At 31.4% G+C, this 6,814-nt stretch overlaps 1 protein-coding gene across 1 annotated transcript in view; it reads left to right on the top strand.

Moving 5' to 3' along the window:
* Window positions 1-6,814, top strand: part of LOC108751773 (juvenile hormone acid O-methyltransferase-like) — a 54,255-nt gene that overhangs the window by 6,266 nt on the left and 41,175 nt on the right. The gene's annotated exons all lie outside the window — the stretch shown is intronic.

The raw sequence follows: 6,814 nt of genomic DNA, 5'->3' as shown, positions 1-6,814 counted from the left end.
TAGTCAACAATGATAGTTTTGAATCTTGATTAATAATTTGGAGGGAGTTATCGCGACTCCTCATCCCATCTAATTTATTATCAAACGTGCTTCTTCCCGAAGGATTTAACATCTACTTTTTGAAATCGTGAGTCTTTTACAACCTTGGGATTTCGAAACTCACATAAACTTTCCAACCCCTTCGCACTACGCCCTGGGGCAATCCTAATTTTTATGTCAGATTTTTACGACCTACGGGTTTCCCAAGATCACAGTTTTGCACATACGAATTTCAACGGTATCCCGCACAGTTCGAAGTGATGAGCAGAAAGTGATGATCAGAATTGGATAGCTTCGTCGGGCGTTTAAACGACACAAATAATATTCATATAAAGTCTCGAAAACAATAATTCATAATTCTACATTAAAATTGTCTTTCATTAAATCGAAAATTAAAAACATTCCCGTTTGCCTTAACATTCACTTCTCGTTATCATTCGCTATATAGACGGACAGTGTCATTATATCCTCTTTGTGGAAAAATAGAAATGGAAAATGACATAGCGAATTTATTCGTGAAAATGAATTGGCTCTATATAAGTTTGTCAGAGTACCACAGTATCGAACACGTGCACAGCAAGTCGGAAAAGTATCGTAAAGGTTATCCGCACAGGGAGATCAGGGTGTGAAGAATGAGAATAAAAAAGCAAAGACAAACTGCTGAACAAAGTTCTATTTTTTGGCGAAATACGTGTGTGTAACCATTATGAAGGGTTGAGACCAGATAAAAGTGGTTTGAGGTCAAGTTGATTTATACATTATATATCAAATATTATCGTATATAAAGATAAATTATGAATTGTAAGAAATGAATTGTAAATAAAATTTACTCATAATTTATGGAAATTATGCAATAATTTTAATTTTAATAATTTTAATTTTATAATTTTATATTTTTATAATTTTAATTTTATGTTACGTTTCTTTTTTCTCATCTTTTCTCAAAATTCTACAAAGATGTTCTTTCTAAATCTTTAAACAAGTTTTGCATAAGTATCTAAGATACTACGTGATAAAAATGTGTTAATAGATACATTAATGACATGTTAATAAATATTAATCATATGTATAAAACTTTTAAAATAATTTCATACATAAAATTATCATGGCTATTGCCACATTAGAATAAACGGTAGAATGATAGGATTTGTTATCATATATATATGTATAGATTTCGTTAAAATGTCTAATAAAATTATCCCGGAACAAATCAACGAAATTTCTTTTGTCAGAAAATTGCGTTGTCATCTTCCATGAAAGCGTATATCGTCTGTTCAACTGAGCTCTCGCCACGAAGAATTATTGTCGCTGGTTAAGTGGCACTCCTTCACTCTTGACTAATTTATGGGCGGATTGTGTAGTAAAACACAATGGAATTATGAAATATCTTTCTGTTACATGTATGTGAATAATATCTATTCGATACAAGAGCCATTTTTATAAATTTTTATATCAGAATAAATCTAAAAATAAAAATTTGCATTTATTATACACATTTTCTAAATTTCGCGTATTTTGTAAATATTTGAGATATCAGTTTCAATTAAAAATGAAAAAGAAAGAACGGATTAAATGATATTTTCTTAACAATGACATGTATATGGCAAAGATATATAAAAGACATTAAATAATAGCAAATTTGATAACTCTAATCGAGTTACGTGAAATTCTATTACAGCAAAGCGAAAGGATAATATCGATAATCGTGTTTACCGTACTAAAGTGGTCACCGATTTTCCAAGAACGTATCTCGTTCCTACGGTTGGAAAACACGTTCATCCTTTACGCCCGGCGAGCTTGCGCTCGTTTTGTATCCTTCCGCCTGCTGCCAGGGTGAAGCCCTGGGCCTCCCGTATCTCCCGAGAAATAAGTACCGTGGATAAGCTTAAAAATGGTGAATTTCCTGAAAATATCCTTGCCACAACGTGCAGCCCATCTATCCCATGTTCACGTAGCTGTTTGTGCTTATGTATATCATCCATGTCTTCCAAGATACCTATAGAACATCGAGGCTATACGATGATTTGTAATAGCGAAGGATTGATGTGTGTACGCGCGATATCAAGCAGGTCATTCTTCATTAACTAACAGCAATGTGTTCTGATAGGTGATATTCAATCTCAGGAAACGAGCAACTGTAGAATATACACGATATAACAGTTTTGTATATTAAATTTGAAGTTGCATACTAGACATTTAAAAAATGTAAATTGTAAAGATTACGCACGAGGAAAAAATTCTATTTGTTGCTTCTCTCGTAAAGAAATAACGATCAGAATTTAAAAAAATTATTATTTCGAAGAAATAATGTGTTTGAATCGAAGGAATTTTATATAGTATCCATCGAAAATGTAGCATTGCCATTGGCGTACTCTCTCTCTTTACACGCGGGAGAAAACGTGTTCGCGACGCCCGCGCGTTTAACGTATAACCGTCTAATTAGCACCAATTAAGGATGTCGCCGGCTGTGCGTCGGGACGACTCCTCGCGGAAATTTGTTTGCGCGAGGCGCGGCAGTCCGTGATAATCCCCGTGCTTCGCATCCACAGAGGCGCGACGTGCTAAAGTGAAAGAATAACGGAGTACCTAAATATTTAACCGCATTAATCGCGACATGAATAATTTATGCAGTTGCAAGATCGCATGAGCAACTCGGTAAATGGTACAAAAGCAAATGGCGTGTTCTCTGTCTTCTTTCTGTCGATAATCTGTGAAAGGTTAGGCATGAATCCGGAAGCGAGATGGATCAACAAAAAAAGCAAGAGAGAGAAAGAGAGAGAGACAGAGAGAGAGAGAGAGAGAGAGAGAGAGAGAGATAAAGAAAAAGAGAGAAAGAGAATACTGGTAAACTGAACGGTGGTCGAGGGTTCAACTGAACGACGACCATAAAAGCTTGATTAATTAGCCATGCCATGCCGACGAAGCTTTCGTGACGTTACCCCGCCCAATCGAATGTTGCTGCACTGTCGGCGTCTCTCCTCATAATTCTTTTAACTACTATTTTGCGTAAACAAAAACTTGAAGGGAAAGAGAAGACTACGTTATTAAAGACGACACTCGACCGAAAGAATTCAGCTATTTGGATTAAAAGAACAAACATTAATATTATTTTACAATTTAAAAAAGAAAAGTAGATACTTATAAAATATGGGCAAGCTATATATATAATAATAACTCATAATCACACATATTGCTCGAAAACCTTTAGTTTTTTCTTAACATATTTTTTATAATTATTACATACATAATAAATAAATTTAAGAAAATAGTTGTATTTATTATAATTGCATTTACTGAATAAGAATGTATATTTTATTTACCATTTATGACTTGATATTATTACATTAATATTGGAAATTTATAGCATAATTTATAGTACAATTATTATTAATATTATAAGCACAAATGCCGAACACTTTTCCCTCAGTATAAATTTCATAAAATATTAGTAATAAATATTTCTTTGTCAAATTTAATTGGATTATTGCTAAATTTATTACTGCTAAAGTTATACATCACCACTTGAAGATCGAGGCATAAATCTAGATACAAATCGCTTGTTTCGAGCTATACAGACTTAATCTCTTGAAAAGTGGATAAGATTCGATGTCTCTCTCGTCACAGGAAGGAGCACATCGGCGTGTTACCGCGTACCTTATGTAAATGTTCGGCGAATACACGTAGAGGCACGTGTCCACGGGGACCAACCGGCAAATTGAGATTCACGCGTCTACCGACTTCATCGGCCGACATACGATCGATGTTTCCGTCCACGTGCGCACCTCTGCATTCTGGTTTGCCTCACCCGATGAAGGGAAGTACGGAGTCTCCTCTCCCGCCTTTCGCTCGACCTCTTCATATTTTTATCTTTTTATTTTTTGTCCTGTCAACGTGATGAATCGCGCCAGATTTAATTCGGTGCGGTTACCGTGCGGAGAAAATCACTCTAAATTAATTGCACTTATCGCGGATTAATTGCACCTCGTCACGCGTAGCAAGTATTAACGCAGGTCTCCATAGATAATGTATTTGTGATTTATTTCAGTTGCGTGGCGGAACTTGATGGTTTCCATCACGGCAAAATATCGGTTTTGTCAATCTGAGCTCCACTTGTCGAAAGTGATATAATATAAGCCAAAATTGTCGTGCCATCGAATTTGCATGAATAAGATATTTGCAGAACATTTACATAAGCATTTAATTTCTCTTACAATTTTTATTCTAAATGATCAATAGTAATAATAGTAATTTAGTAAAGCTGTATACTCGCAGACTGATAAATCGAATTGCAGGAGCTTTTGTTGACGGCAAGTTACTTTGAGAACCTTAAAATTTGAAATTACTCAGTTCCTCCTGAAGATTGATGGCTATGTGGGTTGTCATTCGCGCGGAAATTTATAACTTGCATGTATATACCGGTCTTCTATACATGAACTGAAGGCGTTATATGATTTCTATAAAAGCTGCATTTCAAATCTATAAAGTTCAAAGTCGCGAGATTGCACGTAAAAATTTATGGTAACGTCCAAACTTCCAACCAAAAATTTATAACTTTTGATAAACATGCGTATATGTACATGCGTAAGTAGATTCTAAAACAACCTGATAACTTTGCATTTTATGTTTGTGCGTCAAGTTTTCTCTCAAATATATATTACAATATTATACTTACATATATTAGATTTAAACATACAATTATTCCGCTTTAAATGTTAGAAACGACGAAGGCATTACAAATTTTAATTAATGTATATTTTAATTTAAAACAAGCATTTAAATTGTAAATTGAATAATATAATAATGATTAATTTATTATTGAATAAGAAATGATTCTTTTATTTTATTGTTATAATTATTTTGTGATTTATAGATTATAAAGGTAAATAATTAGTATTGATACATTATATATAATTACATTAGATAAAAAGACATAGTACGATTTGTATTTCTACTTTTATATTTATATACATAAATATTTGTATACATATATGACCTTATATATAAACTATATTATATGTATCTATATTATATCTATATTATATATAAAGCCGAAGCACAAGAATCTTAAACAATTCTACTTTAATTTAAGTTTTAAATGTTTCTTTTATATAAAAACTGTTACAAAATTTCAAAATTTAAAATAAAGGCCCAGATGTCACACCATATACATGTATAAGTATATACAAGTCGCATGAACATATAACTAAACTAATGTGGTAAATAAAAATAAAGATACAAATAATAAAATATAAATTAATAATATAGTTCACTTAGAATAAATCAATATAAATAAATAAAAAGGCTACAAGCCAGTAAAAATAAATTAAGAATTTAATATTCCGATAAAATATGGTCCATTGAAATTTGTAATATAGAAATCGCTCAATGTGATTGACAAACGATAATCTCATTTTTCCTTTTTGAAAAACTATTCTGTTCACCAACAATTTTTTAACAGCTGTTAGAATCAAATAAAAATTTCAATGGACCACACATATTTTTTGAAAATAAGATAAACATCCGATATGTATTAATATTTTAAATTTTACTAGATAACTTATCTAATATTGTATTTTTGATCTGAGAATCCGATAACTTATGTAATATTATAATTTTTAAATACGTCTTAACATTGAGAATGACCCGATCGGCGTCGAAATGTTTCTTATAATATTTCTTTATATTTATTTTGAAATATTAAATGTTTTTAATTTATTTTTAACTGGCCCCTTTAACTCGTAGTCCTTTTATTTATTTATATTGATAAATAATAAAATCACGGAATACACTTTTGGGAGCGTAATTAAATCACTTTGACTATGCTGTAAAATTGAATTATTATCATGTACCTGGATTGTGCTTGAAAAAGTAATTACTATCCGTATGCAAATCTGCTTCAGTAGCTGCACATAGAACGTTTTTATTAACAGAAAAATGTTAATTTTATTGTCAGTACTTACAACAGAATCGACCAACGCTACGACGTCTTAACACGACAATTATTTTTTGTAAATTTTATTTATATTAAAATTTTTGTATCATATATACATTATATTTCCATTTTTATCATAGCTGCTTTACATTTAATATTATAAAATACAAATGTTAGATCAATTAAAGCTTTGATAATTTAGTACAGGATAATTTCGTATTTAGTAAAATAATAAAAAATATCGCTTTCTTCGAAAATTTGCAAATAGAATTTTAATTTTACAGGATTACATTAAATATTGCTCATAATTATATTCTTATTCAATTTGATAAATAGAATTTAATTTCTTGATTAAATTATAGTCTATGAACGTTATTGAATTCATGCAAATAGTAGACATGTAATTACTGCGCTATAAATAAATCATATATAATGATTTATTTATTTCTACTATTGCATATATGTAACATCTCAAGGTAAAATATCTTCATGATATTGGCAAATTTATTCATTAAATCAGTTAATCATCAACTCATAAAAAGAGCTGCAGAAAACTTGCCAATTGGATCATAGATTCAGTTATCAGTACTCGAAAAAAGCGAAATTTAGTTCGGTCGTTGTACGTTGAGGAACTCAGAGTAAGCAGTTATACAACGAAGGTGTGACGTAGTTCTTCCTAAAAGTTTATAACTTTATTACGAATATTCTGGGAGGCCTGGAAAGAATTCTCTGATGCGAAAGTTTGGCAACTTCTCGCATTCTTAGCGCGTATTTTAACTTTCTCTTCTTGACTTCTATTCGCAGCAAATTCCGTGCTTCTCAATTTCTTCCTTAGATTTGTCG

This window comes from Trachymyrmex septentrionalis, unplaced genomic scaffold (assembly GCF_001594115.1).
Source record: "Trachymyrmex septentrionalis isolate Tsep2-gDNA-1 unplaced genomic scaffold, Tsep1.0 scaffold51, whole genome shotgun sequence".
Lineage (NCBI taxonomy): Eukaryota > Metazoa > Arthropoda > Insecta > Hymenoptera > Formicidae > Trachymyrmex > Trachymyrmex septentrionalis.
Note: the sequence above shows the minus strand (reverse complement) of the source record. Positions and strands in the feature narration are given on the sequence as shown.